This window comes from Acanthopagrus latus, chromosome 2 (genome assembly GCF_904848185.1).
Source record: "Acanthopagrus latus isolate v.2019 chromosome 2, fAcaLat1.1, whole genome shotgun sequence".
In the NCBI taxonomy this organism is placed as follows: domain Eukaryota; kingdom Metazoa; phylum Chordata; class Actinopteri; order Spariformes; family Sparidae; genus Acanthopagrus; species Acanthopagrus latus.
The window spans coordinates 6,006,672-6,019,500 of NC_051040.1; positions in this window are offsets into that span (position 1 = coordinate 6,006,672).

Here is a 12,829-nt window from a genome sequence, read left to right on the forward strand (position 1 = left end):
GAGTCTGCCATGTCGCACCTGTATGTTTTACAATACCCCAGAGCAGACAAACTACAGACAAAACTCTAGAGCCCCTTTTTAGCCCATTGAGTTTGTTGCAATCTGTGACCTCACAACATGCCACTTAATCCACACTGGCCCTTGAGCCAAGTTTGTGTGTATTTAGGAACCTAAAATATCTGAAGCACCTACATTTGAAATGTCAGCATACATTTTATTTCATGAACTTCTTGCAAGTACCACCCCCCTGGATAAAAAGCACATTTTTGTTATGTTGTTTTTCAATTTACAGATTATAAATACAGATGAAAGTGAGGAAGCACAGTTTCTCAGATACACATTTAACAGTATCGTCCGCATACATCTGGATGCCTGTTTATGGCAAAACAAACGCAGCCATCATGTTGCTGCTACACCGTGGGAAGAGCAAGAACATAACAAATGAAAAGAAATTTCGCTTTTTTATGAAGATAAAGACCAAATAGGTCGGTAGTAACCTGAGGAATTTGGAACACGCTGAGCTTAGAAAAAAACTCTTTATCACTGCTGATATGTTTATTTATCAGGTTCACTAAGGTGTAGACAAAATACCATCTTCTACTTTCCAGCTCTAATCTTCCCACACAGATAACGTCCTGTCCAATAGGAAGTCGTTAGGGAATCAATGACGAAATAATGGACTTTGCGCCACAAAGTAAAAACACTGTAAGGTGCACAGTGTTGATGTGTTATCTGTTTTGATTGGGCTCGTCGTTTCACAAACTGTGCTGTACAGGCAGATAATGGACAGTTGCATCTCGTCCTGCCCTCTTGATAAACATTCAACACAAACTTTCCGCAGGAGGAGATCCCTGGAAATCTAATTTATCAGTCATAACGTGTAACGTGGTCTCAGTTAATCCTTGGAGAGAACACTTTGTTTCTTGATTTCATCACCTCACCCTAATTCTTGGCTTGACTTGAGCCACTCACCCCCCCTCACCTATCAAACCTTATTATTGAGCCTGTTAGAAGAAAGACAGTAGTTATATAACGTGCTCTGCATGCATTGAGCTGCTTCAAGCACACCGTGTGGTCATCTGTCTTATTATGAAGTTCAAATTATATCAATAGTGCTCATAATTATTTCTCCACATTGCTTTTATTATTTGCAAAGGTTACCTCCCGTCGAACCTCTCTCTCGCTCCCTCTGTCTCTCTGTCTTTAGAGGCTATTATGTAATTTGTCTATTAGCACAGGAAGGGGGACACTGTGAAGTACTGACCTGAAACATGAGTGCACAGTAATTAATTTTCTTTTCTGATTCTCTGCTGTTCCCTTCACCCCAATCAGCATTTCATTCAGTTCATCCAGCACAACACAAGCCCTCAGAAACTTCCAAATAAAACTGCCTCAGAAGTCGCCGTTTGCAGCTCGTGATTTTGACACATAAAACACGGTTATTAATGCACGTCCATCTGGCCCCTGCTATTGACAGGCATACTCCCTGGCTGACCAGATGCATGTCCAGGTGGCCTGATAAACAAAGCATATCAGAGACGCTAACAGCACAGTGTTTGGTTAGTTGTGGGATGAGAGGAAAGCGCAGAGATGACTGGCTCTCTCCGGCCAGAGATTAGCCAATGATGGAGCTGCCTTGCCCTCGCGCTGTTGGAAAAGGTTGGACCCCCTGATGGTGCCCCAGAATCCTTGTACAGTATTGCGTGTGGCTGTGATACTTCATTGTGTAAGATTTTTTCCTCCCAGCAGAAACATGTTTGCTTTTGCTGGTATGAACTCTTTGTACAGAGTCCAGAGCCGAGCACAAGCACGTTCAGTGATTTCCGAATTGTTTCACTAATGACCAGATTTGTCCTGTGTTGTTGTTGTTGGATTTAAGTCAGCCATTAAAAACCTCTTACTGCCTGTTTTTCTGCATGAACGTGATATCTCTTAGAAAGTAGTGTGCGTCACAAAAGGAAGATCTGTGAATATGATTTTTATTGAATATGATCATTTTTTTGAACCAAGCAGGGCCGTAACTATAATGTAATATTCAGAGGAGGACACAGTGTTCAGATATGCTCAAAATGTCTCCCCCTATATATTGATATTGAAAATATGAATGCAAAAATTGCTGTACAACAACAATTAACCATATAACATCTTGCAAAATAATCCACAGCAAATGTAATCATAAGCATAACTTCACAAACTGCCATTATTATTAGGCTGCAACCGGTTCTGGTATTACCGTGTTTTGCAGTTCTGCATGTGGTTTGTCCAGGTGTTGTTGTCCTCCGGCAGAAGCTGTTGCTCGACCGCTACAGAGAGGCAAAGTCCCTCCCCTTCTGCTGGACCACCATCAGACCTCACTTCAGAATGAATATGAATAGAAGTGAATGGCAAGAGACAAATAATCCCATTTGAATCGTACAACGAATTACCTTTTTCTCGTGACTGTGCAGGTGCAGTTTTACACAAAAGTATGTGGTTCTTTCTTTATTCATCTTTAACAACAAACTGCAGCTTTCATGACTTTCTAATGATAATATAAAGTGACAGACATCACATGTGCTACTGCTGGAACAATTCCAACAGCGTCAAGAACGCATTTTGTCTGCTGCCAGTGACGAGGGGACGGGACTTGTGTGACATTTTTGAAACACTGAGCCAACAATAAAACTATGCGTAGCTTGACTTCGACTCTGCTGCTACAGCCTTGGAAGCCAGTGTCAGTCAGAGATGTGTGTTTGCCTCACTTGTAGATTGTTTACCATCATAACCGATAAACTCGTTCAGCTGAAGAACATTTGAATGCTTTTCCTTGTCCAACTTTCTAAAGATCACAGATTTGCCATCAACACACAATCAAACCAATGAACCTGAGCGACAGACAGACCTATTCACACCAACTGAATAGAGAACAAGAACATGTAACAAATTCACCATGACTAATGCCTCTGAGTAATCCAACATGCTGTCAATCATTACTCACACAGGGAGCACTGTCTCCGCTCTCATTGGTCCGAATATGGCCGTGCTGCGCGCTTCTTCAAAGCACCCGTGACTCCCATCCTGAGGCAATAGAACAGGACAGAGCTCTGTGTGTGTGTGTGTGTGTGTGTGTGTGTGTGTGTGTGTGTGTGTGTGTGTGTGTATGCAGGAGAAGAAGAATGGCGGCAATTATATGGAGAGAGGTTCTCGTAGCCGGGGTCACGGCCATCAACCCGGGCGCCCCACTTTCATGTGTGCCTGCTCAGGGACAAACACGGATGTGAGCACAGGCTGAAGCTGCATCACACACGACTGTGTTTTGACGCCAGAGATTCTCGCAGGTGATGCAACTGCAGGAGGCTGCGATCCAGTCGGGGTTGAGGCAGCAGCATCCGAACTGGTTCTGTACTCCATCGCTGCGGTGCTGGTTAACGTTGGATATCCTCATATCGGCCGCACTACTTTTATCTTTTTGCGGTAAACACATGAGATCAGTGGTTTGTGTGTGTCGTATCTATCTAACAGCATCTGTGTTTTATCTTCCTTTAAGTCTCAGGATAAACCCTTCACACACAGAATGAAGGCGTTTCTGAGTAGCATAAACCAAATGTTTTCACAACAAGGACCCCAAAACTGACACTAATTAGACCCCATCTGATAAAAAATACACCATTTAATGTTTTATTACAGAAAGTTTATGCCATCAAAATAATCATCCATATGTACATTTACAACAACAGTGTTATTTATGGACGGAATTATTTGTAAATAAACTATAACCATTTTTGCACCCTGGAGCCAAGGACTCCTGGTGGCCCCTGGTGGCCCCTGGACCCCGCTTTGAGAACCACTGTAGCATAAGCTTTTCTGAAAATAAAAAGTATGTGGTATTTCTCATTCATGTGGTGATTATATCATAACTCTACAAATTGAGGTAAGGTAAATGATTTCCAAAGATTCAACAGGTAAAGGCTGCATCTCTGTGAAATCCATTTGGATCTTATCTTGGCTAAAGAGTTGCCAATTTATTCAGTAATGGGTAATTGGGGTTGAATTATTGAGGGACCATTTTATTCTGGGTTTTGGATATCTGAGGTTTTCCAGTGAGGAAACAAGTCTCAGAACTAGAGTATTGCTTCATTACATTTTCTAGAAAGAACGTGAGGAAAGATGAGCAAACACATTGATACGGCTACAAAGTGTGTTTATATGTGTGTGTGTGTGTGTGTGTGTGTGTCTGTGTGTGTGTGTGTTTGTGTGTGTGGGTGGGTGGTTGCACGGGAACAGCACCAGAGGCCTGAGAGGGGAAGGAGAGAGCCCCAGTTACTGAGTAACCCAGAGCAGCGGTCCCATACTCACCTTTCCCCTAATAGCCCTTCACCTTCCGAACCACGTGAAGTGGGCCTGTATGCTGACTCCCCATAGTGTGTACTCACACACACATACACACGCTCACACACACACACACATACAGGAAGCTGAGCCACTGACAGAGAAACATACACACTCACACAAGAGCATTAAGTGGACGTTTCCCTTGACAGCAGGGCAGCAAAATAAGCTTAAATGTGGACGATGTGTCATTCTCACTGTCCTGCAGCCCAGCGTGACCAGAGTGTGTCTGTTAGGATTGGACTTGGATGTTGGTCAGTAGTTCTGACTCAACACCGCGGTTTAAGACTCACTTTCACACCCTTTAGGGCCCTGACACAGCCAAACCATTGGACACACCGCTGGGCCATGTGTGGTCTACTGAAGTGTCTGCTGGTTGATCAGTGAGATTGAGTCAGAGCTCATCAGGTGATTTGGCATTTTGAATCCATTAGTTTCTCCACGTTAACACCTTCTGCACCTTTTACAAGACCGTGAGCCGACAAGTGCATTGCACAGCAAACTGTTGCCAGATGCATCAACGTATAAACTTTTGATGATTTCATGATTTGCAGTCTGAACACAGTCTTGTATCAGATTCACAGTGATGTAACTGTGGTTGGCTTTGTTTTGTTTATCTCTGCAATGTTTTTTTTTTGGTGGAAAAACGCAGACAAAGTGTAAGACCGCTGTGACGTCATCCACTGGTTTGTGGATTACCGTTTTGAAGCCTCAAGTTTGGCACTCTGGCCGGTCACAATCTTGTGTTGTTGTTTTTTTTGTTGTTTTTTTTGAGCCAGCGAGTTCAAGTGAGAGGCAGCGTCACTTTCTCACTAGAAAGAATACAGGTTCATGCACTTCTGCACTTTTTCAGACCCAGAAGTTCTGTCCATAGTTTATTCATTCAGTTCATGTAACGGTGGGTCAGAAGGTACATGTGCTTCAGCACTCCACTGGCCATCAGCTGTGGTGTTTTTAGGTGATGCGTCTGTCAGCCTTTTACAGCTGTAGTTCTCTCAATCAACCTCTTAGCTCTGTGAAACCAAAAGCCAACCTTCAGTTACGGCCATTAACAACTTTCAACAGAGGGATTTCAGCTGAAATCACTCAACATCGCAGCTATGAATGCTATCAAATCTGACAAAACTACATTTCTACATTGCTTCTTCTGTGCTCTCTATGATTTTTCTTTTTGTAAAGCTAGATAATCTGTATTTCGTACATGTAACTTCACAAGTCACTGGATGGGTTTTCATAAAGGTGTCTGACCTTTGTGGAGCATAAACTCCAGTTGAATCTGGCTGTATGGAAAAGTGTGTGGGAATGTGTGTAACAGAAGAGCCACTCCTTCCCATTGTAGCAGCTGAATGAGTAAGATGTCAATGGAAAGTATGAGTCACCAGACCTACAACTCACAACAATAATATTTAGCATGAGTAGGGAACTCTGCGCAGTCTGCTGAAGGTAGATTGGTGATTAGTGGCTTTATACGCAGACTGGGAGTGGCTGTGACAAAACTGCTGGCCTGACATCATTAATCCATTCCCAGCCCACACACTCTCTCCACGCCAGACTGGTAAGGGAGGTACCGGCTGAAAGACGGGCTGCTAATTCAGTCCGGGGTGAGGAGCAGAACCAGAGCGATCCAGATCAGCCGCACTCAAACCTTTGCCCGTTCCCTCATCGCATGGGTGTGACTGGGGAGCTTTTCTGGTAATGCCCCGTCTCAGAGAAAAAAAAAAAAGAAAAAGAAAGGAGTGTGCTCTCTCACACTGCAGAGCGCATTCCTCCGAGTTATTACGTACATTCTTTGTTGGTATTGAATGAGTAATGGCTGAAGGAAGTGTGTGTCCACAATACAGCCGAAATATTAGATAGTATGCATGTATTAACAGGTTCCTGCAGAAGTGCCTGTCACCCTTGATCAGACGAGTGCTGCTCTATTTTTATGGACATTTGGATGCAGTTTGAAATGTTGTTCAGCAGTATGAGAAGTCCAGAGGAGAAACTTTATTTTTACATGCCACTGCTGAAAGCTCTCAAAACATGTTATCTGTAGTTTAACAATAGTCCCCACATCAGTGGATAGACTCAGAAAGTACTGCCAAAAAAACCTTTCTGACACATTCATACAAGTTCTACTGTATGTAACTGGTGAAGAACTTTAAATTGCCCTAATTGCTGTATAACTTTTGAGAAACAGGATAGTGGCTTCAGTTATTACCCTGTATACAAGATGTAAGTCTTTTAAATATATCTCAAATATACTTAATTTGTGTTTTTAGGTCCCTTTAGACATTCAAATAGTAAAAAAAACAGCTTTACCGTATCGAGTAAATGTTGTTGCACCATATAGTGACTATAAAATAATGACCCAATCAGCATTTAGATTAGTTCTCTGTAAAACTTGCTTTCACTTTGCTACTTTTTTCTGTCAACAGGGACAAAATCTCATGGTAAGATCAAGACTAACTTGCCAGTCCAATCCAGCTGACAGCTTGGCCCCATTTCTTTCTGCCTTCACTTCTCCATTACGGACCAAATTAATGAGTGAACTCGTGTTTTGTCCTGTGTTGTCGATGGAAGCTACCCTGAGAAAAACAAACTAGTTGTCTTTGCGTCAGCAGCACCACCAATAATAAGACTTGGAAATGCTGGGTTGTCTGTCTCCAGTATAAAGATCGCCTCTACACACGTATTAAGGCATAAATAAAGATAATCTGATATGTGGCCGACATAGTTTTTGCTGAAAAAAAAAACAAAAACCTATTAAAATCCTTAAAATGGCACCTTTTTGTTTTCCCTCGTTAAGAAGCCAGAATACATGAATACACAAATATTCTTCTTTGACCCGCTGCCCACAAGCAATGACGTACTTCACTGTGACGTCTATTCTCAATGTGTGTGCACTTCAACTTCCCAACATGTTGTGTGCTGAGTAGGACCAGGACTGGCTTCCAAAGTATTTGGGATGACACAAATCCTGCTCATAGGCCCGCCTCCTCTAATCAGATTTTCATGGACAAAGAGACAATTTTGAAATGATAACTCATCATGTGCTATTTGGGCTGATTTTCACCAGCTTTGCTTGTCAGTTTGTAAGCAAAGTCAACAGTGAGAATAAGGTGTTTAGCTGTTTGGTGTTTTTGACACACTCTGTCCACAATTAATTTCACAGTTCGTCCAAGTATTTTTTAGCCTATTTTTTGCCAAAAGTGTCTAAGACACATGCATCATTCTCCAGTGAACTGTTGGAACAAGAAGAAAAGCCCAGTTTTGACAAGAGGTCGACTTTAAAGTAAGCAAGACCAAGCAAAGATACGAGTGAGCCAAAGAAGCGAGGCACATCTGAAGGCCAAGCAACAGAAATGACTATTAAATAAATAAATAAATAAATAAAAATACCAAACATGATCTGAATAAATAAAAAAAAAAAAAGAAATGTTTTCAGCGTTCAAAAGCATCACAGCAGCAGCTCTGTTTTCCTCTGACATGGCAACAGGAATGACACAAATTGCCAGTTTCTGGGTAATAGAACTCACATGCATCACTGTCAGCTGTAGCACTGTCACAGCAGTGTCACAAGAGAACAACCGTAACAATTATTCACCAGACACTGTAGAAAAGTCCTTATTATCTAAAAATCAGTTCTCTCATGACGGAAACTCATGACGGCGGACAAGACGCGAAAAAATGAGAGAGAGGCTTGTTTTTGTGTGCTTCCAAGCTGTGTTTTGGAAAGACGACACACAAAGTATTTATGTGCAAATCAAACTGAGTAATCATTCAAATTTACAAATCTTGCCCGTGAATCAGGACTGCGTTGAGGTTGAAGCTGAATATCGTGGTGTTGACTCAGAAAATGAATCATGAAACCTGCAGAGAGCCCAGATCATCCGAGCAGCTGTCCCAACAAGCCGGGGGCCAGATCAGGCCCTGTTTTCACTGAGGGGGGGAAAGAGACAGAGAGAGAGAGACATCTGAAAACTTCCCACCAAATGCTTTTTAAATGGTCACTTTCAAAATCATGGAAGCAAATCAATTCCATGCAGAGAAAACAAGCTTTGTTATTTAACACAGGGCTGTTATTATAAAAATGACTGGCACAGTGGGTAAACTCTCCAGCCATTTCCTCCCATTCATACGCCGAAAGGTCTTGACTTTCTCTTAAGTGATATCTTGGCTCCGGCATATGAAATGCTCCGGATTGATCAAGAAGTAGGAAGCTGTGTTTGACCTGAAATAGGAAATCACCGTAGGAAGTAAGATAAAATTCAAGAACGGGGGGGATCAGTCTCCACAGTTTTCCACTTGTCTTCAGGCTGATTTATGTCATTTTTGCTGTTTTTGCTATTGCCTGAACATACGTAGAGGCAAATTATCAACAAGATCTGTTCTTAAAGCTTTTGTCTCACAACCATGTATTTGCTTTGGAGTTTACCTGTGATGCAAAGTCTGCTCCTCCCCGAAAAAGGCAGCATGGTCTCGATGGTTGACTTATTTTTTGCTCAAACTTTGCAAAAGATGCAATATTTTATGACATTGTGCGTCCAGAAGCTACCTTCTAATTACATTTTGTGTGTGAGATGAAAGAAAAAGTTGTTTTGAAGGTTTAAATTATGGTTGTCGTGGAAACAGTGTGTGATTTTAGCTTGGCGCTCTCAAACGTGGGTGGTCCAAACATGTGAGTCAGCGAAACAGACCACTCGGATTGCATCTGCTGTCACGATATGAGAGAGATCGTGAACTCCATTTTCTATTCCCTGAAGAGCGGCCATATGGTCGAGCCTCCTTTCTGCTGGTGCAGTCCTCAAACTGGGTTGTCTGGTTTGGTTTTTCTGCAGATTTTTTTTGCTCACAGATGAAGAAACACTGAGTCAAATGAGTCAGGAGCGGGAATATGCTGTGTTACGCAACAAGAATGAACAATAGGTATATAGTGCGGCCATTTGAATCAGCAGAAGTGTTTGCATTTGCTGCAGCAGTCATGTCGAGTAGCCGTGAGTTAAACGTGAGGAGGTTTTCCTCTCGACCGAGACTCGATTCAGCACAGCAGGGAGCAGCTCGACAGCAACAGGCTTCACACGGTAGAACATTTCATACGGTACTAACGAAGCTGACTTCAGCGCAGGAATCTGAGCCGCTGCTGTGTACTTTTCATCTTGTATTTGCTGTCATTTTGTTTCAATATGTGAAGAACTTAACATAATCCAGCTGGCTCAACTTTCTTCAAAAGTAAATGCAGCATATTTCACTGATTGACTCACGATGCAATGTTGGTGACTCTCTTTTCAGGAAGCGGATGTTACATGTGGCAATCTTAGAGGAATGGTTCAGATTTTCTTTATTTGGAGAGGTTGTGGTTAAACTTGTTTGTTGCTTCGTGTTAGCATTCATCTAATGGCAGCATTGGCAAAAAATATGCAAGTGAGCGGTGGGGGGTCTAGATCTGTGGTGGCCATAGCTACTGCACAGTGACAAATTTCCTCGACAGAAGAGCTGGCGGAGGGTTGGTATGAGTCCGAGTCCGTTCCGTCTGTGCACAGCGGAAGATGTTGGAAAAACAAACTGGGAATGGTGCTGATGGTGTTTTTTGTTCACCAGCCAGACAACTGAGCTCGAAAAGCAATTGAATCGATCACCGGCCACTAAATCTCCAGCCGTAGATGAGAGGATTGACGCCGTTGTCATTCATATTATCAGCAGCCTGTTAGCTTAGCTTAGCCAAAACAGCTGGCAAATGCGTGATGATCAAATCCAAAAGTTTGGGTTAAAATACGGATTAGCCTGAAGTTTCTGCAGTCACTCAGTTTAACAGTCAGAGGCATGTGTTAAGTCATCAGAGGGTTTGATTACAACCTTGAAAATCGTTGTTTGTTGCTAAGGTGGTTGAGTTTCCTCATGTTATAGTTGTTACATGTAACAGTGAAAATGTGAATATAGCAAAACACTGAATCTATAGTTTTTTATTCAATCATTGCTCAAACTTGAGACTGGAATTCTCAGAAAGGAGTCTCCAAAGTGAGCTCCAAGGTGGCAATTATTACTTACTAAAAAAGGTAAATAAAAATTATGATGGCCTACGTTGTAGTTAAGTCACCTTTCCCCTGTTCTCTAGATGGTGAAAAGGCTAGGCCACTGATGAGCTCGGGGAGTCGAACAGGCAGCTGTAGTCTTCCACCTGCTCCCTGGCTCAGGCCCCCACTGGGAGCAGGTCTGGATGCAGCGCTCTGGTCCCTGGAGATGCCAGGCTACAGGAGGCTTTGTCCTGACTTGCCAGCTTACAGTCAAACTGACTCCCACCGTACAGGTCAGACCTGTTTTCTTCTGTCTCGCCTGGAGCCGTGTATGGGATAATTAGCTAACTTTGAAGGATGAGTATAACATTAGTTTAACTGTAATACCCGAGCCACCGAGATAGTGTTTGTGATCTTCTGTGAAGGTTTCTGCGAGACGTCAAGGGCCAGTTTTTCTACAAAGTTCAAGCTCCCTGTTTGATTTTTGCTATACAAATATTGTAATGTTTTTTAGCTGTGTAGTGAAATAACATGGCAAGAAGGTGAGAATGGTGAGAATTTGAGTATGAATGGTTGTTTGTGTATGTCGGCCCTGTGTTAACCTGGTGGGTGTACCACGCCACTCGCCCACTGTCGGCTGGGATCAGCTATCCTAACCCTACAAAGTGGTTAAAGATGATGATGAGTGAAGTAAAGATTTATATCAGATTAGATCATATGGTCTTCAGATCTTCTGCCTGCAGTTGTAAATGTTATTCCCAGCATTTCAAAAATCCACTTGATGCAGCTCCTGCTGGGAGGTTCGGGCCCTTTGGGGACCAATCATGTCTGTCATGTACACTGTAGTAGACCCACATACCCAAAGGTGAGAAGCATTAGCCAGCAGTCCTGACAGATCTTCACACAGCTCGTGCAGCGCGAGTGTGGCTGCGTTACACCAGCCTGTGGGCATCAGCTGGGAAAACAAGCTGAGACTGATAACAGATCAGGCCCACATTCCATCCTGGGCTGCGCTGAGGGACAAAGCAGACCACCACTTCTCACACACGGCGATAGCAGTTAGCGTGAGAGTAAGGGTGAGGCCTACTGAGGCGCTCGGCTGGCGGCGTTTCACAGAACTCTGCTTTGATACGTATCTCATGTCACGGCCAGGTTGCGCGCGGCCGTGTGAACGCCTCCGCGAGAGAAGAAAACAAAAACATACATCTCACTGGCTTTATTCAGTGTCAGTTTTAGGCTAGTCTGTTTTTAATAATGTGAGGAATGGTTTGGCACTGTAAGGCCCAGGTGCTGACAGACCTCCCGACGCGCTGAGCAGGCCCTCTGGGTCCATGCTGTGCAGGCCTGGCTGGGCCCGGCTGGATGGCTGAGTGCAGGTTGCCCAGCAGGCTGTGTTGTCTCAGCCTTCAGCCATGGATGATAGATAGAGCTGGAAATGCTCCCAGAGAGGGGGTGAGCACATGTGTGGCAAGACGTGGCAGGTGGTGAGCGCTGACTTGACAGCAATTAAATGTACAAATCTTTGATTAAGCTCATGGGAAGGCAGTCATTAGCAACAGTGAATCGGCTCTCCCCCAACACTCACACACACTCTATCTCTCTCACGAACACACACACACACACACACACACACACAGGCGCACATTTTTCATACACTAACAGTACAATATGAGTGGGTTTCATAGTGACTAATACAGTTATAATTTTTAAAGAGGCAGTTTTGGTCGATTCATTTGTCTCTCCAGTATTTTTATATCTCTGTTGTGCCTTTGAGCAAAGCACTCCTACTGTAATTTATAGAATGTTAAATGACTACCCGCTGTATTTGCCATTAAGATGTCATTTTTAATTAGCTGCATTAAAAATCATATTCTTATATCCCAATGGAACAAGGCACAACTGTCTGAACACACGTCCCCACAGTTTGTCTCACTGAAATGTTACTTTTGAGGTGAGTGTGTCTTTAGATAAGTGTCATGAGATGTTCTGACGACACATCAGACAAACGTACTTAGATTTTGAGTTTTTGCAGTGCATGCACATTAAGATAATAGCTTTCATGTGTCTTTTTCTTGCTGTGCATTGTTGCATGTCGGCGACAGAGCAAAACATTAACTGGAAAATCTTTTATCGAGCACCGTCCTTTAGAAAATCACACACCACAATTAAATGTTTCCCATTAAAGGATGTGGTGGCATCGCTGATGCGGCCTACAGCAGAGTTCACCACAGCAGCAAGAGTGTTACACTGCAACATTGAATCACAGAACAAAAGTTGGCATGTTTGTTTCTGCAACCCATGGATGTGTTGAAACTGAACATTTCTTTATGTTGCTGCTTGATGTTTCTTTAGGTTTAATTTTCACTCTAATCTTGAATCACTGAGTTTAAGTTAGACACAAAAACCACTTGCTTAGAGTCAGAAAATTATCAAGTTTTGGCGTAAGATACCTGTTTAGGTCACCA